Genomic DNA, 27499 nt, shown 5'->3' with positions numbered 1-27499 from the left:
CGGACTAAGCTATCGACTCTGCTGTGCCTGACAATGGTCTTGCCCTCTGGAGTCCTCTGCCTGCTCTTAGTGACTGTTTCCAATTTTAGGCAGGAAATCCCAGGGCACGTCAGAAAACTCATTTGATTCAGGGCAGAAGCAATGATAGTGCAATAGAAATGGTATGGTTCTGGTCATTTCCAAGTGTAACAAGGTCCGCGAGGCTGCATTAGGAGCCGCTCTGTTTACAGCCAAAGCACGGTTGCATCAGTTCCACATGACTGAGTAGGCTGCACTCTCAGTGAGAAGAACCTTCTTCCACTACTGCAGTTCTCAATCTGCAACAAAAAATAATTGATGTCCATACTCACCAGCACGAATACATTAGCCCCAACCACATGCCCAAGACATCAAAGCATCTTATCGTGTACACGCAACATATTCCTGTGTCTTTAACTTCTGTGTGGGTGTCATAGTTGGGAATACAAGGAACATTCCTAAACACAATAAAGGCAATTTACAGCAAGCCAACAGCCACCAAATTAAACGGAGAGAAACTCAAAGCGATTCCACTAAAATCAGGAACAAGACAAGGCTGTCCACTCTCCCCACACTTATTCAATATAGTACTTGAAGTTCTAGCTAGAGCAATAAGGCAACATAAGGAGATCAAGGGGATACAAATTGGAAAGGAAGAAGTCAAACTTTCACAATTTGCAGATGATATGATAGTATGCATAAGTGACCCCAAAATTCTACCAGGGAACTCCTACAGGTGATAAACTCCTTCAGTAAAGTGGCAAGATACAAGATCAACTCAAAAAAATCAGTAGCCCTCCTATACACAAATGATAAAAGGGCTGAGAAAGAAGTCAGAGAAACATCACCCTTTACAATAGCCACAAATATTATAAAATACCTTGGGATAACACTAAATAAACAAGTGAAGGACCTGTTTGATAAGAACTTTGAATCTCTAAAGAAAGAAATTTAAGAAGATATCAGAAAATGGAAGGATCTCCCATGCTCATGGATAGGTAGGATTAACATAAAATGGCAACCTTACCAAAAGCAATCTACAGATTCAATGCAATTCCCATCAAAATCCCAACACAATTCTTCATAGACTTGGAAAGAAAAATACTCAACTTCATATGGAAAAACAAAAGACCCAGGATAGCTAAAAGAGTCCTGTATAATAAAGCAACTTCTGGAGGCATCACCATCCCAGACCTCAAGCTCTACTAAAGAGCTATAGTAATAAAAACAGCTTGGTACCGGCATAAAAACCGACATACAGACCAATGGAATCGAATTGAAGACCCTGACATTAATCCACACACATATGAACACCTGATTTTTGACAAAGAAACCAAAACTATACAATGGAAAAAAGAAAGTATCTTCAACAAATGGTGCTGGCATACCTGGATGTCAATATGTAAAAGATTACAAATAGATCCATAGTTAGGGTTTCTATTGCTGTGAAGAGACACCATGACCACGGCAACTCTTATAAAGGAAAAACATTTACTTGGGGTGGCTTACATTTTCAGAAGTTTAGTCCATTATCATCATCACGGTGGGACATGGTGGCAGGCAGGCAACAGGGAAATGAACTGAAACACTGGGCCTGCCTCTGTAGTGACGCACTTCCTCCAACAAGGCCACACCCACTCCAACAAAGCCACACCTCCCAACAGTGCCACTCCCTTTGGAGGCCATTTGATTTCAAACCACCACTGTGTGTGTGTGTGTGTGTGTGTGTGTGTGTGTGTGTGTGTGTGTGTGTGTGTGTGATTGGTGGCTTGAGTATATACACATTTATGTGGAGATGTGTGCATATCATGTGGGTGCAGGTAGAAACCAGAAGCCAACACTGTATATCTCTTCGATCACCCTACACCTTTATTCTTTGAGTCTCTCACTGAAAATGAACCTGCGACCAGGGAGCTCCTGGGGTCCACCTGCAGCACTAGGACTGCATGGGCATGCCACTGCAACTGGTTTGGGGTGTATGCTCTGGGGATCTGAACCTGGGGCCTCAAGCTTGTTGAGCTGACACGCTTCTGGCTGAACCATCTCCCCAGCTCCCTTTTTATTTTCTTAGAAAGAACAATGGTGACACTCGTTAACAACTGCTCAGACCTGAACTTTCCAAATATCAGCAGGCACTCCGACAGCGAGCTTAGCTTGGTTGCAAGCAACAGAAATAGAATTTCTAAACTTAAATGGTAACTTAAGTAAAAGAGAACATTCTAGAAATCCGTTAGGCTTCTCATAAGATGCAAACGGGGCCATTTTTTTTTATCTTTTTATAATGACTCTTGGTGATTGCACACAGGCAAGCTGCTTGGTGACATTCAGAAGCTTCCCAGAAAGGGGCTTTCCTGACTGGTTGGTAGTTCTCAGTAATGACCACGAGTCACTTGTATGAAATCATTCTCAAATCCAAAGGACCGCATTGGTGCACCCTGCTGGAAGGGTTGTTGACAACCTGGACATTTCCCCCACGTGACCATGTCTCCTTGTGTCCTAAGGCCCAAATCCTGCATGTTCGCTTCAATAGCTGAACATTTGGTCATTATGCCAAGATGTCAACGGTGGGAATGCGTGACAGATTCTTTTCCTTCATCCAGTATTGCTTTCATATTCTACCTTCTGCAGCCTGCTTGGTGATCTGGCCAAGCAAACTCCAGACAGAGGGAACTTACTTGGTCCCCAGCAATAGGGTCTCCTCTTGAAACCAGGACTACATAAGGGCAAAGTTGAGAACGGCCTATCCCAACTGTGAAATAAGAATTAAATCCTAGGGAGCAAGGAGCCAGGAGATGGTTCACTGGGTCAAGCAGATCTGAGGGCCGACATTTGGATCACCAGCATCCAGATAAACACTAGGCAGGCATGGCAGCCTGCCTGTAGCCCCAGTGCATGAGAGGTGGATCATGGGATCCCCAGATCAAGCTAACTAGTGAGACTAGGCAAATCATCAAGCACTGGGCTCAAGTGGCAGAACTTGACCTAATATTTCAGGTGGAAAGCAGTCAAAGAAGGCACCAAACATCACCCTTGGCTTTCACACACGTCCACACACCCATACTCACTTGTGTGCCTACACGCATGTGAATATACATGAGTGCACATCACATACACATGCAAATAAATAAAAGTTTTCGCTTTTTGAAATAAAGAATCAAAATCTATAGTGATAGGTAAACCAAATCAATCTTGTTTGGTCCTATCTGTCAAACAGGAAGTCTAGTCATAGTCATTTTTCCTTAGTAGAAGCAGAGCTGGAAGGCTTATGAAGTGGTTCATAAACTGTGAAGGTGGCCATGGCATTGACTTTACCTTTAACCCTTCTACTTAGGGCCAGTGTTCTGAGAGGGCTGCAGCAGGCGGGAGACATCATCCCCTCCTTCCACCGACGTGTCTTGCCTCATTTTGTATATGGTGCGGTGTGGTTTCGATAGTAAGTCTTTACTGCCCACGTATAACACGAGCGTGGTTTCCTCCAGCAACATTGCTTCTTGTTTGCCTGCTGGGGTGAAATCCATCACCATTTTATGGTACTCCATAAATCCCATGGTGTAAGCAAAGAGCACAGTTTGTCCAGAGGCTCTGTCACCCAGATTAGCTTGTGCAGCGCCGCTGGCTGCCTGTAATGCACGGAATGCCTTTGCTGCTGTGGTGGGCTTCACAGCCGCGCATTCTCTTGCAGCTGTTACTTCTGTTTGACCGCTTAATCTTGAACCTACGATGCATTGCTCATAAAACCCCTCAGCCCCTCGTCAGTCCTCCTTAAATTCCTTCTCTGCCGGAAAACATGAGGGCAATGTAGAGGAGACTTTGTGGTTTAGGACATTTGGGTCACTTAAGGAAATCAGGTCGCTTTAATTAATGTTAAGACTCTAGATCCATTTTGCATAAACCAGTTCCAAGCGTGTGTGTGTGTGTGTGTGTGTGTGTGTGTGTGTGTGTGTGTGTGTTTCTGTGTCTGTGTATATGTCTCTCTGTGTGTCTATCTGTGTATGTGTTTGTGTGTGTCTGTGTATGTCTGTGTGTGTATTTGTGTATATGTCTGTGTGTGTCTGTGTATGTGTCCGTGCATTTGTGTGTATATGTGTCTCCGTGTGTGTATTTGTATGTGTCTATATGTAACCGTGTTGAGGGTGCCAAGGGTGGTACAGACGTTAAACTGCACAATGTGAACTTAAGAATGAGTCATCCTTACACATTATCAGATACCTTGATTATCTTTACTAGAAAACTTGGTCTTTCTTGTTACAACGAGAAACAAGAATTAATTATAAATAATCTCCAAAGAAACAATAGCAGTGCTACCATTTAGCCGGGAGCCAAACAAATTGTAGTTTCTCCCAAGTACAGATTCAGGTTGGGACAGGAATGGTGACGTACGAAATGTAAGGAGACTCGGGAAGAGATACAGGAAAGTGGGCACACCCACAGTCTTCACAGTTTTGTCAAGATCCTGTGCTGTTCCTCCTTTACAGTCCTCTCCAGAACGGGTTCTCTAGGCTCTAGAGTGGATGAAGAAAGAAGCATCCACTGGCTTCCTGCACAGGCCAGATTCTATTCTTCAACTGAATCAAAGCAGCGTACACTAAGTTATAGACAAGCCAGAGAGGTAAAGAGCAGCTCTAGCCATCAAGGGGTGGTTAGTTACTTGGAGGACTACAGAATACACACAGAAAGCACTGGTCTTCAGTAAGTGCCCAGGGAAGAGAACGATAACAGTGGTCTGTGGAGAAGAGACCACACCATCCTGTGTGGTGGCATTGTCAGGATCGGATAGACCGGTTTAGGAAAGTGCCGTGAAGATTTGAGGATTTGGGCCTTGAACGTGAGCAACAATTCTTGGCTGAAGGTCAGTGTTCTCTTAACAAGTTCATGAATGGAGATTTGCGGGTCAGTGAACCCTCTGGATTCGCAATTCCTGGGATGAGGTTTCAGGGCTTACATCAGATTGGAAAGGTGAAAAACCACTCCCTATACGCAATTGCATAAGCAATAAGGAAAAGGATTGTAAGTAGGCTGCCAGTAGATAAGAAAATGTTGGGGAAAGGAGCAAAACATGTTTAAATAGAAGTGGTGGCCCCATATCCACATAGGGAATGTCAAGAGATTAAATTGGGAAAACAAGGAGATTTAAAAAAAAAAAAAAAGACTTAACTGTCAGGATTAGCCTGTGGGCTCTGTTCAAGGGAACGACAGGGCAACCTGGGCTTTAAGATGGTTAAGCTGACGACTCTGTGCATGAGATAAAGGGTAGTGAGCCTGACGTCATAAAGAACGTAAGTCCAGGGATGAGGTCAAGAAAACAAGCTGAGCTGGTGGCTGTAGCAGGGAATAGATATGTGGGACTCAGGAGGTACTTTGAGGAAAACAGCTAAAATGCAGTAACTTTAAATGTTAAGTGGTTTGGGATAAGGTGGAGGAAAAAAGACCAAGATTAACTGAGAAGCCCTAGTCTGCCTGACTTATATGTAGCAATGAGGAATCCTGGAGTCTTTGTTCCAGCATTTGCTGTGCCCAAGAAGAGTATCAGAGACATCCCTGGTCTTGCTCTTCCCGCCCAGAGCCTTCTAGCCTGGACGACTGATCCCATCTAACTTCTGGGGATACTCAGCATTGTTGGTTAGCTGGAGGCTGTGACATTTTTGTTTGTTATTAGCAGTCCTTCTCCGAATGACGTTACCACGGTGTGATAAGGAGACAAGCAAGGACATGAACATTCCACATAGATAAAAGCAGCCTGGCTTTCCGGGTGCTCACAGCGCGTCAGCTTCATTAGGCTCCGTGGTGTTTCATTAGAGCCAATGTCATTTAAGATTTTATGCTCACTTCAAGGCTATTTGTTTTGACAAAGGATTCTTTAAAAAGGCAGTCAGAACTTTCTGGGTTTTATTTAACTTTATAACCATCTAATTTACTCCCCAATAAAGAGATAACTAAGCATTCCTGTTACGTCGCTAAAACACTCTTTACATAATCTTGAAATACAATGTAAGATTCTCCAAGGAGGAAATTAGTGCCGAGGAAATGCTGACCCAGCTATCTAGGTTTGGTGCCAAGGTCTAGGGACTGCACTCTTCCCTCATGAACACACGCATGCTCTATAACTCTGAAAGGTGCTTTCTTCCATTGATATGCTGGTACTTCTCTGAGAAAGTGAGACTCTGACCCTGGCACACACACGGCAGGAAAGGAGTTCCCCCAGAGGCAGCAGTCAGGAGTAACTGTGATTAACAATGTGTTGGGTGACTCAGGGCTAGGAAAGACTGCGGGTGTGGGCTTGGAAGATTTGTCCTCGGCTGGGTTTGGTGACGCGCGCCTTTAATCCCAGCACTTCGTAGGCAAGAGGCAGGTGGACCTCCGTTCGTCTTGAAGCCAAGACTACCTAGTGAGTTCCAGGACAACCAGAGCTACATAGTAAGATCCTGGAGAATGAGAAAGAGAGAGAGAGAGAGAGAGGGAGGGAGGGAGGGAGGGAGGGAGGGAGAAAAGGATAGAATTTGCTCTCTTTTCTCCCAAAGATGACTCTAATAGATTCAAGTAGGTCACTGTGTCTGATTTACCATCTCATAATTCAACCACTGTTCAGCCTAGCATATTTGTTCCATATTGTTCTCTGCTACCTAGGATTTCCTCCCTGTCTGTCTAGGTACAGCTGGTCTCAGAGCTAACTTAAATCATGCCTGTCCCCTGGACTTCCGTCCATTTATATGAGGCTCTTGCACCGCGTCTTCTCTCTACAACCCATCAACAACAGCTGCCCATCCCCACCTCCACCCCACCCCCACTGCAGACAGGAAGTCAGGTAGACTTGCTCCTGTCTCCCCCTCTGACAGCCTGATCCTCTAATGCGGGTGACAACAAAGACATGCCTTTTCTCTTTCTCTTTCTCACAGTGCAGCCCCAGTTCTCAGGCAGGACATCCCTGGATGCTCATGTGTAAAAATGTGCCTGGTGTGTTCTGAAGGAAAGAAAGAAACAAAAGCATTTTTAGAACCACCTCCCATGGGAAAGAAAACTCAGACTATGGAGCTATATGGTTGTTTGTTTGGGTTTAGTTCTTTTAGCAGAATGAACAAAGCGGACCTGGTATGATGGTGCATGCCCACAGTCCCAGCACTCCAGAAGTTCAAAGTCCCCCCTCAAATATGTGGCAAGACCTTGTCATAAATTAAATAAATAAAGGAGAAAAGAAACAAGGCAACAATCCCACTGGGAAAATGTCTCCAATGCAATAAGCTGAGGGATGTGTTTGGATGGTTTTGTGGAGATGGAAGTGGATGGAAGAAATTCCCACTTGTGTATCAGAGGTTCTGTCCCGGCAAGGCTGTGAGCTGTGTGAAGACTATGCTTGGACATGAACGCTGACTCACTCACATCACCCGTGACAACCGCTGCTCTGTGTTTCCAGAAACAACCCTGCAAGTCATATTCTCTAAAATTCAGTAATTAAGCTTCTCGGGTCATTCTCTGGGCACACAGCTTGAACTCCTTTGCTGGGTGGGGTAAGGGGTTACCATCATAAGTATATGTGTGTGATTATATTTACAGGGTGGGATGGGGGTTACCATCGTAAACAAATATATATACATATATGTATGTGTGTGATTATATTTAGAAGAAGATAGCTTGAGGCAGGAGAGTAACATGATGAAGCATCTTTTTGATTAGCAGAGGCTTTGTTTCTGCTTCTTTTCCTGACTATGAAGTCAGAAACCCTATACTCTCTTTCCCCAATACAGACTCAACAGAGTTTCTTTATTTATTTATTTTTCATGGCTCTCAAGTAGCTCATATTGCCCTCTAGAAGGCAATAAATATTTACCCACCTGAACTGCTAGTTTTTCTCACAGACATCTGGTGAGTTTTGTGGACCTCTTAACTACTGGATTTCCATATCAAATGCATTTTCTATTTAAATCTTTTATTTATGATACTTTTGAGTAAATCCAGACCAACGGAATAAACTCTGAAACAGAGATTTTAGTAGAATAATGAAGTTTTTTTTTTTCATTTGTAACTTTCATAGCATGGTTATTTCAATACAGAGGAGACAGGGAGAACAGTTAAAGAGATTGTCTATGGACTCAGAGGGAAGAAAAGAAGAGAAGAGAAAAGAAAAGAAAGCCTTTAGTTAAGTAGGCACTAAAGAAACATTTCCTCAAACATACAATTTATCCTTCTCCCAGAACAGGAGGAGAATACATGGCCATGCTCTGTAACGAGGAGAATCTGGCAAGTAGTTGCTGAGAAACTTATCTTTGGTTTCCTTTCTCAGAAGCCGCTGATGTTTCAGTGATAAGGTACAGGCACTGGGAAAAATGTCCTCCACATGCATTCCTGTGGGATCTAAAAGAATACACTCTTGGAGCCGAATATCAGGTTTGTCGAGCATTACACAAAATGGACGCTATTCTAGCTTCATTTCTGTTGCTGTGATAAAATACCCTGGCACACAGCAGTGTAATGAGAAAGGGTTTGCTTGGCTTACATTTTCAGGTCACAGTCCATCATTGTCAGGAAAACACGGTGGCAGGGACCTAAAACAGCTAATCACATCATACCCACAGTCAAACGCAGAGAGAAGAAATCCACATATGCCATTCCTGCTCAGTACCATCTTACACTTACACATCCAGGGACCCTGCCTAGGGAATGGTGCTACCTGTAGTCGACTGGATTTTCCCACATCGGTTAGTAATCAAGACAATCCCCCACAGACATGACCACAGGCCAGCCTCATCTAGACAGCCCCTCATTGAGACTCTCCTCACAGATGATTCTACATTATATCAAGGTAATAATTAAAACTGGACACCACAGATACGTTTATGGATAACCTGATTATCTATGTGGCAATATGAAACTTCTATGGCTTCTCTGGGCTTCGGGTACAATGGTGATATAAATCAGCAGCTGCTCAGCACTCAGTCAGGACTAGAGAATAGAGAAGATCATCTGATGTCCTGAAATAGTGTCTGACTGTCTGACATACCCTAGAAGCTCAATAAATGATGACTTTTTCTCTTTCTCTCTTGAGAACCTTTTTTTCTATCTTATAGAACAAAACTACTAAGAAATTGAGGTAGACATTCACATCTATCTTAAAATAACATTTATTGGGGGATCTTTGAGATTAGCTCTTTGTCTTATTTACTTTTTTATTGCTGTCATAAAATACCATGACCAAAGCAACTTATAAAATAATCATGCAGTTGGGTTACAATTTCCAGGGGTTAGAGTCTATAAACAGCTGAGAACTCACATCTTGATTTGCAAGCAAGAGACAGAGAGGGCCAGTTGGTGGTGGTGCACACCTTTAATCCCAGTACTCAGAAGGCAGAGGAAGGTGAATCTCTGTGAGTTCAAGGCCAGCCTGGTCTACAAAGTGAGTTCCAGGACAGGCCCCAAAAGCTACACAGAGAAACCCTGTCTCAAAAAAAAGTAAAAATAAAAACAAACAAACAAAAACAATAGAGACAGAGAGAGAGACTTGGCATTTCGTGAGTCTTTTGAAACCTCATGTGACACATCTCTTCCAACAAGGCCACACCTCCTCATCCTTCCCAAACAGTTCTACTAACTGGGGACCATGGGACCATTCTCATTCAAACCATCACACTCTTCATATCAGTTTGCGCATATGCAAAATGTAGATTAAACGGCTTACCTTACCTACTTTATAAGGTGCTGTGACGTATTTGAAAAATGTACAGTACTGAGGAAAAAAAATCAGTGAGATAGGAAAACCTGACGGACATTTAGAAGACTAGATTCTAGTCATGTGACCTTCATCAAGCTCCTAAGTGTCACTGCCCATCATTTCCCTTACATTTAATACAATCAATGATAATTACATTACTTTCTAGGTGTACTTATATGTTGATAACATAGTATTGGTTATAATAGGAATGTGGTACACCTTCTTTACTATTATCTCTCTAAATCCTTGTACTTATGAACTATTAGTTTTGCTTCCTTCATCTACCACATAAAGAAAATCCTAAACCTCCATTAAAAGGTAGTAGAGAAATTAAGTGATACAGTGACTTGCTATAAATAGAAGGCAGTCTATATTTTCAGAATCCATGCGAGGAATAGGCAGCAACAGAGAGCACTGTGTGGAAGGAAAGCACACAGTGGACCTTTGCAGTCATAACAGAGTTTAAAAAGCACTGTAGAGGACAAAGTTGAACCTCTCACCTTTCCCCATTTTCAGATCTGTTCCCTGTGTTTCTGTTGTGACAAGATGAGCTAAGGGCTCAGGCTGAGAAAAGGAAGGCTCCACCAAGGTAGAACGCCACCCCATCCATTTAAATGTTTGTGACTGGGCCCTTTGAACAAGCGATAAGCATTTTTAAAAGCAGACCAGCGTATGTAAATGTGTTTCATGTGACATGGAAGATTCAGAATTGAACACCCACTGCAACAAAGGAGCCTGTGAATTCCTGTACTGTTAGACAGGGTCATGGGAAGTTGTGGAGAGTCATGACTGGACACGGGGTGGGGGGCATGATTCAACAGTTATATAGAGAGAGACCTTAGGAAGACCGGTTTATTCAGAGTCTTCTCTTTGGTAGGCCGGAGAGAAGGATTCCTTTAGTGTAGGGTAGATGCCTCTACCATTAGGGTCTTATGAGGTGCAGAAGAAGGTCAGAAAACTTCGTGGCCGGCCTCAGAAGATGGTGGGAGAAGGTCATAGATGCCTTCCTGCCTCTGTTCTTTCCTCCAATGCAGATGTGCCCTACTTTGGGGAAACTGCATCCTGAACACCATCAGACTTGGAAACTGGGCTTCTTCCTCTTCTTTGCCTGTCTGTCTTCCCTTCCAAATCCTCACAAGTAACATTTATATGTACTTACAGTTCTTCATCAAACATGCTGCTGTCATTTTGACCAACACACACACACACACACACACACACACACACACACACACACACACACACTATTAGAACCTCACATAACCACAGAGACATTGATGAGGCTGAGGCAGGAGGATAACTGCATGTTTGAGGCCAGCTTGGAATACATAGGGAGTTCTAAATCAGCTTGGCCTACAGTATAAGATCCTGTCTCACAAAAAAGAGGTAGAGAAACGGAAGTGTGCACACAAATACATCCATCCTTTCCTTTTGACCACCCCTTAGCAGTTCAAGAGACTCACATGAATGGCAGGAACGGATGGGATTTATTGCAATTAAAATACAACTGATGAGGCGTCTACTTAAACATGACAGACTAAGCAAGTACATTTCTCTTCGCTTCTCCTCGAATCCTGTTAAAATGATGGCCACACGGAAATTGTGGGAATTGGGAAGTAGATGGCCTGTGACAAATGACCAGAATAGGCTAAAACTTAAACTAAGAGGAAAGGTGGCCTGTGTCACCCACTCCAGAAAATTTTAAGGAATGGAGTCATAAGCCGGGCTTAATGGTGCATGCCTGTAGTCCAAGCACTCAGACCTGCTTGTGGGAGGCAAAGAGCTTTTTGTGATCCTGTAAAGAGGAAATGTCATCCTGAAGTCTTGATTCCAGCTGTCTGTGCTCAGCTTGAGACTGAGGGAAAATCACAAGTCCCTCCACAATCCTGCTACTGAGAGCCATGGTGACCCAAGAACCGCAGATCAACTTACTAACAGTCCTTTTAAAGCTAGCTCAAAGGAACAGACCATCCCCTCAACAGTCTGAAGTCAGCCCCAGAGCACAACATGAGGGGGGTAACCAGGAAGTCAGCCCCAGAGCACAGCATGAGGGGGGTAAGCAGGAAGTCAGCCCCAGAGCACAGCATGAGGGGAGTAACCAGGAAGTCAGCCCCAGAGCACAGCATGAGGGGGGTAACCAGGAAGTCAGCCCCAGAGCACAGCATGAGGGGGGTAAGCAGGAAGTCAGCCCCTGAGCACAGCATGAGGGGGGTAACCAGGAAGTCAGCCCCTGAGCACAGCATGAGGGGGGTAGCCGGGAAGTCAGCCTGCACGGAGTGTCCACACAGCAAGTTCTCAGTTCTCTGTATCAGCTGCCCAACCTCTAATGAGGTCTGAAATCATGATATCCATGCTAGACCTCTAGGTTAAAGAAAATGTCAATATCCTTGTCAAATGAATGGCCTGTCTCTTTATGTGACTTTATGTAGGAGAAATGAGGTTTTGAAACAATTATTTTCATGATCTGGGTTTCATCATCTGACATAAACGTTTTTTGTTTGATTTTTTTTTCTACTTTTTTTTTCAATGTTGTGATCAAACCTAAGGCCTTGGCCATGCTATGCTAAGCAAGTCGTCTACCAGTGATGCACAGCCTCAGCTGTTGGAGGTGTGTGTGTGTGTGTGTGTGTGTGTGTGTGTGTGTGTGTGTGTGTGTTGGAGACAAGATCTCATGAAGCCCAAACTGGCCTTGAACATGCTAAGTACTAAAGACAACCTTGAATTTCTGATTCTTCTGCCTCCACCTACCAAGGACTGGGATTACAGCTTTGCACCACCTTGCCTTGTTTTATGTGGTGCTAGGGATTAAAGCAACAACTTCATACATGCTAGGTAAACCACTAGCAGAATAAGCACATAGAGTTTTGAAATAGGGTCTGTTTTAGATACTTCTCCATTGCTATGAAGAGGCACCATGACCAAGGCAACTGATAAAATGGAGCATTTAACTGGGGCTTGCTTGTAGTTTCAGAGGTTAGTCCACGATCGTCATTGTAGAGAATGCTAGCAAATATGGCACTGGAGCAGTAGCTGAGAGCTCACACCTGGTCAGCACGTTGCCAGCAGAGAGAGAAAGAGCAAGACTGGAGACACACAAGACCACACCTACTTCAACAAGGCCACACCTCCTAATCCTTCCCGGATAGTCCACTAACCAGGACCAAGCATTCAAATATATGAGCCTATTCGGCCATTTTCATTCAAACCACAGCAGGATGGAAGGGAGCCTACACTTCCCAAGTTCTAACATTAGAGGTAGATGCCACCACACTCAGGTATTTTCTGTTTCCTACAACTAAAGACCTATAGACCTATAGACCTCAGATACTATCTCGAACATGGAAGTCCTTAAGGCAATTCGAATATCAAACACCTCTATAAAAACAGCAATATCCACCATCACGCTTGAGTTCCATGGAGTCTCTAACATGCCACAGAACTCAGGAAAGCTCTTACAACTACTACTGTGTTAGGACCCTGATTAGAGTCAGCTGAGGAGAGCAGAGAGCATGGTCTGCAAGATCTATGTGCAAAGCTCCCATCATCTCCTGGGACCCGGACCCCAGCCGCCCAGCACTTATGCACGATCACTCAAATGGATCTCTGTGAGCCAGGATGATGTCCCAAGTGTCCAGGATGTGTCCAGAGTATTGAGGGATTCATCACACTGGAATGGCTGCATCAGGAGAATCTCACAACCCAAACCACCTAACTGCATGCTTGGTTTTTCTGTATTAGAAAGATCCCCATCTTGAGTCACCTCATTAGCATAAACTATCAGGTCATGTGTGGAGTGAGTGGGCCACCATCAATAGCAAAGACACTCCTTTCGAGTCAGGAGCAGAGACGATGACCAGATCCCTTTCAAAGTGAATTCTGAGTCTCACTCCAGTGAGTCTACAGCATGGTTAAAAGGTCAGGAATGCTTCCTCTGGAAGCAGGTATGGCACTCATTCTCACAGGTCAAGCTAGGGTTCTGATAAATGTCAAATATGTATTCAGATGAGGTGGAGGGTTTCACTGCCTGGGAAGGGACTGGGCAAGGAAAGGCAGGCTGCCTAAGCAAATCATAACCTGGACTTTTTCAAATGTGTCGAAGCTAATCCTTCAGTATCGATCCAGCAGCTACTGAGAAGAATGAGAGCAGCAAAAGGGGAAAGTATGGCCGCCTGGAAACCAGTGATTGAAAGCGATATTACTAAACACCAATTAAAAAAAATCTCTTCTAAAATATCCAAGGACACCCTCCTTTACTCCTGAAAGAAGAAGAAAAAACTCCAAGTATGAAGTATGGAAAAAAATCTAATCGTGCACCCTGTGTTGAGGCTGAAAAAAAAGATACCAAAATGTGCTCTGTGAAGTCTTGGAAAGTGCAATTTCACGGCTCGACCTCTGCCCCTGCAGGTGGAAGGGACCTGAGGGTGGGGAATGGGCGTCCAACATATCCTGTGTCGTACAGCCCTCCGCTGTCTGTCGACTCCTCAGAGAGGCAGTGGAAGTTCTCAGCATGACAAGCTCTCAACTTACACGTAGAACGTTTTGGCAGGAAGTGAAGGAGCTCTGAGAAAAGTTCCTCTAAAGGTTTCAAAAAGCATATGTGTGTGTGTGTGTGTGTGTGTGTGTGTGTGTGTGTGTATGGTGTGTATGAGCATCTGTGCATGTGCCTGTATGCACATGTGCGTAAAGGGTATGTGAATGTATAGGTTTGTATGTGTATGTGTGTGGATGGTGTGTGTGAGCATCTGTGCACACATGTGTGCATGTATGTGCATGTGTGTGTAATCTGTGTGTATGTATGGTGTGTGTGTGTGTGTGTGTGTGTGTGTGTTTGGAAAGAAAAAGTATGATGCCTCCCCCTGCTTCCTGATATGTTTCCTTTCTTAAGTTTTCTGAAATGTCGACTCAACTAGATTAATAACTAGTATTATGAGGAAGAATGAGGAAGGAATCTCACAGGAAAACCAAACATGGACCCCTGCACCCAGGGAGTTTACAATCCATCTCACAATATTCTTTTTAAAGTTGATGATGTAATAAGTATTTTAAAAATTCAAGGTGAATAGAAAGTGAGCCTCTGCTGAATCTGGAATAAGGATGTGAATTTTAAGCTACACACACACACACACACACACACACACACACACACACACACACCACACACACACACACACACACCACACACACACACACACACACGCCTAAAGAGAATGGAGGAGAGAGAAGTATTCTAGAAACAAGAGCTAGCACTAGGGAAGGCTCACATACAGGGGGAAAAAATGCTCACCAAGGAAGCTTGTTGGGTGGAAGGACAGCATGAGAGAGAAGTTCTGATCTATTCTATGTTACAATAATGAAATACTTTAGAGAGGCTATCTTTATAAAGAAAGAAGCATGAGCTCACGGTTCCGGAGGTTGGGAGACTGTTTGTGTCGGGGTCATCTTGTTTGCAGAGTCTCGTAGCAGTGTAACATTGCATGGCAATGATAAGAAACAGAGACTGGATACCAGTGGTAAGTCTATCTGGTCTCTCTCCTTCTAAGGCCATGAGGATTCAATCACAGAAGCCCCTCCTATGATCTAAAGCTAAACGCTTTGCGAAGTTCCAACCTCTGTACACCACAGTCAGACTAAGTGTCCACCCTCTTTATACCTCACAAAAGGAATTGCATTGGAGACAATGCAAACTATGTCCAAACCCCAGCAAGTATGAAGCATGGCCCGTGCACCTGCGTAGATGTCCACAGCTTTTCAAACTGTTTAGATAGACAAAGAGAATCTGCTTCTAGTTGTCTAGTATCTGATATAAGCTGCAAAACAGACAGCAAATATTGGAGTAGGTGTGTGAACAGGACTGTGGCCTCTATTCTAGAATGAAAAAATATGTTATTTCTTAGAGAAACGATATTAATTATGTGATGGCTCAGAAGTTGGTTTTCTTACCCTATGTTTTTTCTGTGATCCATAACACTGGGTGAAATTCAAGCCCATAAGCAGGCATTCACAGGGAAATAATATCAGAGGAAAAACAGCCTGCAGAGAGAATTCAGTTCTAACAAATGTTCTTCAAATTCTAGCCACACCGGGTACAAGTTGATAATTCAAACTAATGTTATTTTAATGTCACAAGTCTGGAGGATGGGAGAATCCACTAGATGGGCAGGATTGGTATTTGTAGCAAAATATAAGGTGACATGGTTATTACAAGCTAACCAGATGTATTTAAACAGAAACAAACCCCACGTTCCAGTGCAAGGCGCAGAACGTGTGCATGGATAACATAAGCAGAAAGCACTAGGAATCACAAATGCAATGTGCTTTCTCCTCATAGAACAGAATGCAATTTGGGCTGTGTTTAAAGAGGTCAGTGTCCACAGGCAGGGCAGGGACAGTCTGGTCTATTCTATCCAGACAGCATCATGTGGTGTCACCACACACTCTAGAGGAGAATGTGGAGATCCAAAGTTGGGTACAAGGACAGTCTTGTTCACTACAAGGCGAGCAGACAAGACCACAGTCTCCTCTGAGGAAATTATGCCCAATGTGTAATTCTATTCCCAGCCACACTGTGACTCCAGAGTAGAGGTCAACTTCCTGGTAAGATGGGGGACTGGATGCTGCCTCTGTGTGACAAAATGAAGTGTCAAACTCGGAAGACGAATGGACTCCGTTACAAAGAAAGAAAGCGAGAAAGAGAGTCAGAGGTCCAGGAAATGGATGGTAGGACAGCTGAAAATTGCAAAAGGAAAAGCTCAGAGCACCAAAAAGAAGAAAGGCAAGCCCGGCACAACTCCACCTGGGGGCCTGGAGGCAAAAGCCTCACCTGAAAAGTAGCCCTGGTAAATAGAAGTTGGCGTGGCCGCCCACAGGACAAGCCCACAGCCTCACCAGTAGCAGAACTGGTTGCAGGTTCACTGAGCATAGACTACTCCACTCAGCAGTAGAGAGACACATCATCAGTCCAGACAGTACCTGCCAGGCGCCATCTTGAGAGAGAGCCCGTTGTTTTAGCCTGAGCTACCCCGGGGGCCTGGAAACCAGGAACACTGTAATAAGAGAACCTGAGTTCAACCTACCACAGCCCCCAGGTGAGAAACTGCATTGGGAAATAAGAAAGGCCTAAAGCAGGAAATCCGCAGAGTCTATTTAATGAGCAAAGGAATTTATTAGGGGGTAACTCACTACAGCATGGGAGATTTAATCATAGGGTCCGGGAAAGCCGAGCTCTGTGTCACACTGATCTACCTGGTCCAAGCTCTGCCTGGTCAGTCCCGGCATCCAAACCAGGAGAGAGCCAAGAGAGTACCACATACATGCATCCCAGGTCTTAAGTGTCCCGAGCGGCCACGCCCCAGGAGCATCTACTTCAAGGTCATAGACAGGTGTAGCAGTCACCTGCTGCCTCTCTAGGGCAGTGCTTCAAGGTCATAGCTAGAACAGCTACCCATTACATGGGCCAGATGCTGACAAGTCAGAGTAAGGAAAGCCAGAGATATGGCCCAGGCAATCGTGTCTAGGGAAAGCTAGACCCATCTTTGGTGTCTGGGAACAGAGGTCATCAACTGGAACTAAAGCCGCAGTTCAACAGCCTTGAGCCTGAAATCAGCAGGTAGATCAACCTCTGGACCCAACTACCTGCCATGAAAGCTCACCGCTGTAGAGTCCATGAACTCGGGACCTCCACAGCTGCAGATCTCCACTGATGTTCAGTCAGTTCAAAAGTTCAAAGGCATGACCAGCTCTCAGCACTGTGATTGCTTTCCCAACTCCCAACACTCTGGAAGAAACCCTGTCCATCCCCAAGCCCAGCTAGGACATTAGCCACGTTAGGTGCTACAAGCCAGGGAGGTTGGGAGAGCCTGCTTACTCTACAGACAGGAAAACTAACGGTGGACAGTGGTGGTTCCCATTATGAGGAGGGTGAGGAGAATCTGCTGAAGATAAATATCAGACACTTGTCCAGTACAGGCTAATCAGGAGGAGCTATAAATATTACATACAAAAATAAATCAAAATCCTCCAGGGCCTGTGAGATGGCTCCAAGGATAAGGGTGCTTGTGAGGCAAACCTGGTGGCCTGGATTCCATCCCTGAAACTCATCCAATGGTGGGATTGAAGGGTCCAGGAATATAGAAATATAAAATGATAAGCTTAAGAGATAAAAACTGACCATCATCAGCTCTAAAGGTTCACTGCTAACAATGGCTGTCTGCTTACAGCCAGCTCCTTTGTCAGCAGTCAGGGGTTAACTTTTAACCCCCTTGCCCCTTATAGCCAACAACTGCTTGGGCCAAAGTTAATTTTTAATAGTTGTTTCTATGTGACTTCAAGCATGCATGCCATGCCTGATGGTCGTACTTGATTCCTAGCATGTACCCCGTGCCTGACACTATAAAAGGGGACCAGTACCTGCCTCCATTGCCACAGCCCCAGAATTCCAACATTGGCTGTGGTCTCTGCTAGCTGATAAGCTTTTGTGTCCGCAGTGTTTTATTTTTATTTTCTAGAATAAAGTTTGCTTCTGGTTTAATAGACTTTGATAGTCTGTCCCCCATTATTGCATGACCCGGATCAAACAGGATAAGAAAACTTAATTCACAACATGATCTTCTGGCCTGCACACATGGACCATGGCATGCATGCCTACAGACAGAGAGATGGAGGTGAAAATAAATTTCAAAAAACGTTTAAACCCACCAAGTTAATAAATGGGCTAATAAATTGAATAGAGAGATAGAAAGGGGAAAATGTTAGTGGCTAATTAATATTTGGAAAAGTTACTCAACACCCTCAGCCATAAGGAAAAGGTAAATTAAATCTATTTTGACATTCCATCAGCCCAGTTAGTATTGCTATCACCAAGAGATCAGAAAACAACAAATGCTGATGAGGATGTAGAGGTAAGGAATGCTTATACGCTGCAGGTGGTAATGGAACCTGGTAAGGCCAATATGCAGATTCCTCAAAACCCTAAATATAGACACACCGTAGGATTCAGTTATGCCACTGCTGAGTGTGTATCCCGAAAGTCCTCTGTCAGCACACAAAAAAGATACTCACATAGCCATTGCAGCCCTCTTCATAGCAGCTGAGGTACACAATGCATATGTAAAGAGAACGTGGAACACACACACAATGGGGATTTGTTCAGCTGTAAAGAAAAATCAAATTATAACATTTACAGGAAATGGATGGAACTGGAAATCATTCTGCTAAACAAAGTAAGCTGGACTTAGAAAAACAAATACCATGTTTTCTCTCCTAGATGACATGTAGATGAAAATTATGTGTGTCTTTATGCATGGTGCTATATACTTATGACATGAAAGTAGAAAGGACATTACGAGAGGGGAAAAGGAACCTAATGGGGAGGGTGTCTTAGTCAGGGTTTCTATTGCTGTGGAGAGACACCATGACCTTGTCTTATAAAGGAAAACATTTAACTGGGGTGATTTCACTTATAGTTCAGAGGATTAGTCCATTATCATCATGGCGGGGAGCATGATGGCATTCAGGCAGACATGGTGCTGGCTACATCTTGATCAGAAGGCACCAGGAAATGGACTGTGACACTGGGTGGTATCTTGAGCATAGGAAACCTCAAAGCCCACCCCCACAATGACACACCTCCTCCAATAAAGCCACACCCACTCCAATAAAGCCACACCTCCTAATAGTACCACTCCCTAGAAGATCATGGGGGCCAATTACATTCCAAGCACCATGGAGGGCATGGTATATGCATGTTAGAAAAGCAGAAAGGGGGCAGTTAGTACTTAGGAAAAGGACCAGCGGAGGGGAGGGAAGGGAATGGGAAGGACAGAGGAAGGAATAAAAACAGCATAGAGTGATATATGTATGAAATTGTCGCAGTAAGACCCATTTCCTTGTCTGCTAAGAAAAAAAGTGACTTCAAACATAGAGGAAGAGCCCACTGTCTATATGCAAAAATCTTTTTAAAAATATGCTTCCTATGTTTGCTCTCTCGGGAAACTTGTAGCAGATAAAGTTTCTGCAGAAACAAAGGAGTGACTGAAAAAGAAAAAGAGGAAACGTGGGAGGCATTTTAACAGGAGATCGGGGCAAAAGAGGCAGAAAGGACTCTGTATACGAGAAGAAGGAAGTCTCCAGGCAATAACTGGCGGCCATTTTATAGAGCCACCATTCCAGATTAAAACAGGACAGCAAAAGGCCCTGAGATGAAGCGCTCCAGAAGAAAATAAAAATGATAGATCTTATGGCAGGCTCATAGGAAGGAAGAATGGATCGTGGGGTGTTTTATAGAGTTATAAGGGAAGTAGGAAAACTTATCAAGAGATTGGAAGAAAACTGAGTAAAATGTGTAAAGAGGCAAAGGAACTTCTGAAAAACCAAAAGGAGCCCACGGGAGAAAAAACATTGGTATGGAACTCTGTGCCCAACACTGAACAGAATCAGCATAGTTACTAACTATGAAAAGAGTGAATATGCATGTTATCAAATGCATGACAGAGATACAAGGAAATGAAATATGTATGAGTGATGAAATGTCGTGTCAGGAATCTATTTCTGTGAAACATACCACCCCCAAGCAGTGGTTTAAAACAACTACCATCTCACCTGCACACAGCTTAGCAGTTTGGGTTGGACTCAGAGGAGCATGCCTTCAATCACCCCAGGGACCCGGGAAAGACAGACCATACAGAGCGGCTTCACATTCATATTGAGGACCAGTGCTGGCTGGCAGCTGGCAAGGCTACAGGCCTCAGCCAGGGCACGATGCTCCTGTGTTTCCTGTGGGCTACCACACTCCTGCGGATAAGACAGAGCTTACCTACGGGAGCACCTCGGGGCAGTGCCCCACAAGGGCAAGAGCAAAGGTGGAGATCTTTTCCCTCTGGTTTTAGAAGTGTCATTGCCAGAATAGCCTACTGTTCAAAGCAAGTCACAGGGCCCTCCCACGGTCAAAGGGAAGAGAGCTAAATCCTGTCTCTTGATCAGGGACATCCAAGCATGGACAGGAGGATTTACTGTGGGCTCATTTCAATCCCTCCACTGTAACGGCACTTAAGACTTTATACTCCATAGTGAGAAGGCAGCGGAAAACAAAATGTGAAAAATCAGTAAATCATCATTTAGAAATGTGGAAAGAAGTGCAAACGGCTACGGAATCTGAAGCGCGGACTCTTCAGAAAGGGCAGAGTGGAAAGACGCAGGGGAGAGGCCGCTGGTGTCGTGAGTCACAGAGTACTCTCTGACACTTAAAACTTAGTATGTGATTACTGTTAAAAAGTAAAAGTGAGGGCTGGAGAGGTGGCTCAGTGGTTAAGAGCACCAACAGCTCTTCCAGAGGTCCTGAGTTCAATTCCCGGCAACCACATGGTGGCTCACAACCACTTGTAATGAGATCTGGCGCCCTCTTCTGGCCTGCAGGGACACATGCAGGCAGAACACTATACATAATAAATAAATCTAAAAAAAAAGCATACAAAAAAAAACAAAAAAAAACAAAAAAAAAAAACAACGTAAAAGTGAACAATGGGTTAGCTGAATGAATGGCCTATATTCCAAACAATTGAAAGCTGGGTCTTGAACAGACAGATATCCCAATGTCCATTTACAACAGTATTAGTCAAATTAGCCAAAAGCAGAAACCTAAGGGTCCATCAATGGCCAAACAAAGTAAGATGTGGATGGACAGCGGAGTGTACATGATCTTTGAAAGGAAGTAAATTCTGGCCAACGCTACAGCACAGATGAACCTTGAAGACATTATGTTGAGGTAAGCCAGACACAGAAGACCGCTAATGCATGAGGTAGGTACACTTTCACCCAAAGCATCTAGGGTAATCAAGTTCATATGGATGAGGAGTAGAGTGGTGATTTCCAGGTGCTGGGTTGGGGGAAAAGATGAGTTATGATTTAATAAATTTAATAAAGATAGTTTGGGGGTTTGAAAAGATTTTTTTTAAAGTCTGAAACTAGATGCTCATAATGGTTACAAGACAATACAGAGACACTCATAAATCCACTGAACAATGTGATCAAAATAGTAAAATGGTGTTTTATGTATTTATTAAAACAGAAAATAAATATAGATGGTGTCCTGCCCCCTTTTCTACAAAGTAAGATTGTCCATGAAAGGATGCTTGGGAATGACTCTGTCTTAGTCAGGGTTTCTATTGCTGCCACGAAACACCATGACCAAAAAGCAAGTTGGGGAGAAAGGGTTTTTTGGCTTACACTTCCACAGCACTGTCCATTACTGAAGGAAGTCAGGGCAGGAACCCAAGCAGGGCAGGAACCTGGAGGCAGGAACTGATGAGTAAGAGGAGTGCTGCTTACTGGCTTGTTCCCCATGGCTTGCTCAGCCTGCTTTCTTATAGAACCCGGGACCACCAGCCCAGGGATGGCACCACCCATAGTAGGCTGGGCCCTACCCCATCCATCACTAGTCAATAGGATGCCCTACAAGCTTGCCTACAGCCTGAAGCATTTTCTTAATTGAGGATCCCTCCTCTCAGATGACTTTAGCTTGTGTCAGAGCCAACACAGACTCTTACAGGAAGGGGAAATTCTAAGGACTGTCGGCTTGCTCTCCTTTTTTATTCCTCCTTTTTTTTTTTTAATCATAAGAAGACTTGACCACACTCATAAACTGAGTGAAAATAACTACTAGTGTGGACTTGGAGCTTCTCAGCCCTGAGAGGAGGAACATGGGGGTAAGTGTCTGGTGAAGGTCTCTGAGAGAGTAAATGAGGCTTCCTCCCACTGGATGTGATAAAGACATATGGGTGAGCACCGCCCGTCATGGAATTGCCACAGATGACAGCCACGTCTCCCTGTAAAGTCATACATGCCTCAAAAAAAACCCTACAAGTGAAATACATCAGCTGACAGGAGCATTTACCAAGCTCTTCCCATTTATCAATCTCTCTGACTGGTGAACTAGTCGGAGAGGAAGAGAGTATTTTTATACAGAATATCAGAATCAAAATCCCTGCACATTGTCAGGAGTGTCTCTCAAAGGAGTGAGCTATAAATTCTCTTCTGGTTTAAAGGGCAAAGTCTCTCGACATCACAGAAGAACAAGTCCCGGATTATGTGGCACCTGGTAGTCAGGTCATCTGAGTCTGCTGGGGATGAGTAACAGGAGAATCCATCTGAGCATTGACAAGGTAGAAGAAGCAGTGGAGAGAGGGGTGAGTACCCCAGAGCAACCACGAAAGAGATGGTTTTCCCCAAACGAAAAAGAGGTCAGAGATGGTGTTACATGGTGTTCAGTCTTTACCTAATAGGCTCATGCCTCCCGTCCATGCAGGACAATACATAGTCTCAGGTACGGTGGCCTCCTTAATACTACAAGAGAGTACAGAGACATTTCCATCCCATGCAGGATGGCAGACAAGTCTCTGAGAAGGCTTGGCATCTCCAAGAGGGAGGAAAAGCTCCCATAACCAAGGGGGAAAGGAGTATCCAGAGATGCGCTCTGAGACAGAATTGGCATCCTGCTGCCTAGGCCAAGATACTAGGATAATCTGAGATGAGCTCATTAAAATTTGATGTTCTCTACAGAAACGTATTGTTACTAAATCTGGAGGGGAAAAATATGAAAGGAAGTTATCCCATCCACATAAGCACCTGAGGCAGGAAAGCAGCTCCATGGTAGCCTCCTTCCCTAGCCTGAGCTTTCTGTTCTTTTGAAATAGCAACTCACCACGTGTGATACGGGAGGGCTGGTAAAATTTCTTCGAGCCATGACCATTCTTCAAAGACAAGAACTTTATCAACTTATAAGTAAAGAACAGCAATAAAACACTGCAACCACTCTAATTTTCCAACCCTATACACTGACAGCTACATTCATCTACATCATTCTACTACATTCGTCTGGCAGCACACACGATAATAGATGGTCTAAAATTAGAAGCAACAGCTATTTCGACACCGTTCCTTGAGCCTTTCTCTGTGGACACCAACCTGAACCTCCAAAGACTTTCTGTCCCCAAGGTTCTCTCACCCCGAAATTCTAGGGGCAGTCTTAGCCTCTGACCCATCCAAGGTCTGATCCTATTATCTTGGTAGGACTCGGGTTTTGGAATCTGTGTTTCCATGACAACCATGCACCATTCTACAATCTACCTCTTCAGGCAGCATTTTATAGATTCTTTCTGGAGGAAATGGGGAGCAGGGGGGAGGGGGAAAAGGGGAGGAGAGGCAGGTGATAAAATTAGAAGAATTAGGAGAGGAGGGAAGTTGGTGTTAGGAGGGAAGAGTCACTACATCCGGGACCAACTTACCCTACAGCCTCGGGATATAAACATTATTACACTGCTCAATCTCTGGAAGACATTGGAATCGTTCTATTGTGATTTTTTTTTCTCTCCCCCCCCCCTTCCTTCTCTTTTTCCCACCCTGAAACTCCCAGCACCACCCTGGCTTTTCTCAATATGTTTTACCTGCATGAATGTTCCTCATGGAATTTCTACCAGCCAACCCTCTGAAGTTTGCTCCCCTTCCTTTTGAACATTTAATATACAGGCATGAGCAGGGGGTCAGCTTCCAATGGTGAAGCCACTAATCATTACAACACTCTAATTGCAGACCCCTGGAGCAGGGAAAATTGATTTTACCATGGCCAAGAGTGTGTGGGGTACATCCTGGACCTTGCTATGAAGGGAAGTACAGCTGGTCACCATACCACAAACTTCCAACTTCACAAAACTCCTAAGGCTGCACTAATCTTCAAGATGCTGCAAAAATTGTGTGCGCGTGTGCGTGTGTGCGTGTGTGTGTGTGTGTGTGTGTGTGTGTGTGTGTATGTGTGTGCATGTGTGTGCATGTGTATGTCTCTGTGTGTGTGTGCGTGCGTGCGTGCGCGCGCGCGCGTGTATGTCTGTGGTGTGTGTGTGTGTGTGTGTGCATGTATGTCTCTGTGTGTGTGTGTATGTCTGTGGTGTGTGTGTGGGTGTGTGTGTGTAGTGTGTGTCTGTGTGTACGTGTGTGTGTGTGTGTGTGTGTGTGTGTGTAGTCTTCCCATCACTTTACAACACCCACTTTCCCCACCTTTAATTTACTGGAAGTGACACCGTGTTACTTTTTTACTTAGAAGCAATTACTTCAAAAACTGTTCAAAGATTACAATTAAACATTACTCAGTTCTAGAGAATCTGCCACGGCTCTCCTGAGGGAAGGTCAGTGGGTAGGGGGTGGAAAGCAGTACCATCACTTTCTTCAGAAAACTCTGTGCTCATGGGGATGAGATGAGAACAGTGCACCCTGCATTTCATAACCACTAATACTCTCCCCAACGAGTCTCTTAAATCCGTAAAGAAACAGTGAGCTGTTTTCCGGAATGCTTATGTTTGTTTGTTTTTTTACAGAAAAATCTGAGGATGTGTAATTTAATGACAAAAGCAAAAAATCTAAGGCCAGATTTTCTGGCTGCTTGATGGGTTACCTCTCTGCTCTTCTCAGTCACGCTAAATTGCTAAAAGGGTTGATGAATCTGCCTCACGGAGCCAGCCGCACTCAGTAGAAAGAGGAAACCGATCTTATGGGGTAACTGTGAACGGCAGTGGGAGAGACCATGGTGAGGAAGAGGAAGTAGGCAGAGCCAAAGAGAGTTAGGAGAGCCTGGGAAATAAAGACACAGGAGAGATGTAGGAGAGAGGAGGTAAAGACGGAAGAGAGAAGAGGAGAAAGAGGGGCTTAGGAGGAATGAGATAAATTTAAGGGACACAGGAGGAAAATGGGGGGGGGGCAGAGGATAAATGGGAGCTGCCAGGCCAAAAAAGAAAAGTCTATAAAACACAGAGGAGTCCAAGGAGAGCGTGTAGCCTTGGCCCAATGGCGGTAGAGCCCTGACATACCCATGCCAGTATTAAACCTGAAAACCAAAGGAGGAGAAAGACCAAATCCAGAGTTGTCTAGTTAAAGCAAACTTTATTTTAGAGCTGTACCCAGGAAACCCAGGATGTGGGGAAAACAAGGATTTTACAGCTCAGGGGTTGGGGGTTTCCAAATGGGGCATTAGTGGACAAAATAGGCTGTGTTATGGGAGCAGAACAACCTCCTGAAACAAAGACATGGTTGCAGCATGGTCATAGCAAGGTAGTCATAACCACAGGTAGTCATGACAACAGGTAGCCATAACAACCTTTTGAAACAAAGGTAGTGTTGCAAGATGGTTATCAACTTTTTTTGTTTTGTTTTGTTTTGTTTTGTTTGTTTTTCAAGACAGGGTTTCTCTGTGTAGTTTTGGTCCCTGTCCTAGACCTTGCTCTGTAGACCGGGCTAGCCTTGAACTCATGCCTCCCGAGTGCTGGGACTAAAGGCATGTGCCGCCACCACTGGGTGCTCATTAACTTTTTGAAACATTTCCTGCAATAGACAGTACAGAGCCATTTGTAGTTAAGGTTACAGGTGGGCCACAGCCCAATCCTTAATCACAAACAAGAAGGATTCTAGTTTGTCTTTATGATAAGATGCTTTTAAACCTAAAACAGAGGCGGCTTGGTTCTTCATCAGCCTACTCTCACCCAAGATAACAGCCACCAGAGCCTCCTTTTCTGGATTCTTGGATTGTCTGAGCCAGTGAGAATAGTTCATTAATGTGGGGGAGGTTACTGGGAGGGGTGGTAGGACCTTGTTTCGAAGTAACAATTCAGGATTTTCCATTCACTTCTTGCCTGTGGTTGTGGATCTTTTATCTGCGTAATCTGTGGAGCCAGATGAATTCCTGTAAAGTCTCGATAGCAGTGATCTTCCCATTTAAATCTCCCCCCGATCCTATTTATTGGAGTCTGCAGTTCAGAGTGCAGGACGCTAAATTATATTTTTACAACCATCTCCAAATGCTGACTTTGGAAAGTGGTTGGTTAGGTTGCCAAAAGGACACTCCCCGGCAAGGAATAAGTAGAGCCTGATGGATAGGTAGCATGTCCTTCCCTCTTCCACGGACTGTGTCTGCTCTTTTGAGTACTCAGCATGCACTGGGGACTCTCCTCGGAGCTTGCCTAACTCTTCAAGGAGCCCGAGAAATGGATGACAGTCAGAAGCCTGTCTATATTATGTCCCAGTCTTAATCTGACTGCCAGCTGAGTTCAGAAAGCTCTTCAAGCTGTGGTTTTCATAGGTGTGCATTGAGAGCCGTATACCTGCCTCTTCCACACCAGCCCTGGGAAGGGAACATGATTTGACTGGGTATAAAAAGGTGGATGAGTGCTTCCCAGGAACCCCTCAGTACAAAGCTAGAGACAGGCAGATAGCTGGAGCCGAGTAAGAGACATCTTAAACCTTCCAGATTCCTCTCAGGCCCCCGACCTGTAAAAAGGGTAGAAATTATACACAAGGAGCCATAGTTCTTCCTAAGGAGTTTAGTTCTTCGGATTTAAAAGTACTAAGAAAATCTGAGGGCTAGGAAGGCAGGTCAGGGGTAAAAACCTTGCCACCGAGCCTTAAGACCTGAATTTAATCCTCAAGACCCACATGTTTGAAGGCAAGAACCAATTCCCACAAGTTGTACTCCGACTCCACACACACACACACACACACACACACACACACACACACTTTTTTAAGTTAAGCACTAAGCAATCCTGAGGGCTACCTCCCTGTTCCAACCTTCTGACCCAACCTACAGCTCCAATCCTTCCATGGTCCTGAATCCCTAGTCCTGGACAAGGCCCTATCTCTGTTACAGCTAAAGCTGTCCCAGGGAACCACATGTGCCCAGCACTGTCGGGTCACCAGAACCGTTTTTTCATGGGATGCAATCCTCACACTCACACCAGATGACATTGC

General features: G+C 44.4%; 1 long non-coding RNA gene across 1 annotated transcript in view; it reads right to left on the bottom strand.

Moving 5' to 3' along the window:
- The window catches only part of LOC121825096 (uncharacterized), a 29351-nt gene extending 5564 nt beyond the window's left edge, over positions 1-23787 (bottom strand). Inside the window, exon 1 of the long non-coding RNA XR_013047231.1 lies at positions 23675-23787. This is a non-coding gene — a long non-coding RNA (uncharacterized LOC121825096). The remainder of the gene's footprint in view (positions 1-23674) is intronic.
- Between the last annotated feature and the right edge of the window lie 3712 nt (positions 23788-27499).

This window comes from Peromyscus maniculatus, chromosome 22 (genome assembly GCF_049852395.1).
Source record: "Peromyscus maniculatus bairdii isolate BWxNUB_F1_BW_parent chromosome 22, HU_Pman_BW_mat_3.1, whole genome shotgun sequence".
Lineage (NCBI taxonomy): Eukaryota > Metazoa > Chordata > Mammalia > Rodentia > Cricetidae > Peromyscus > Peromyscus maniculatus.
Note: the sequence above shows the minus strand (reverse complement) of the source record. Positions and strands in the feature narration are given on the sequence as shown.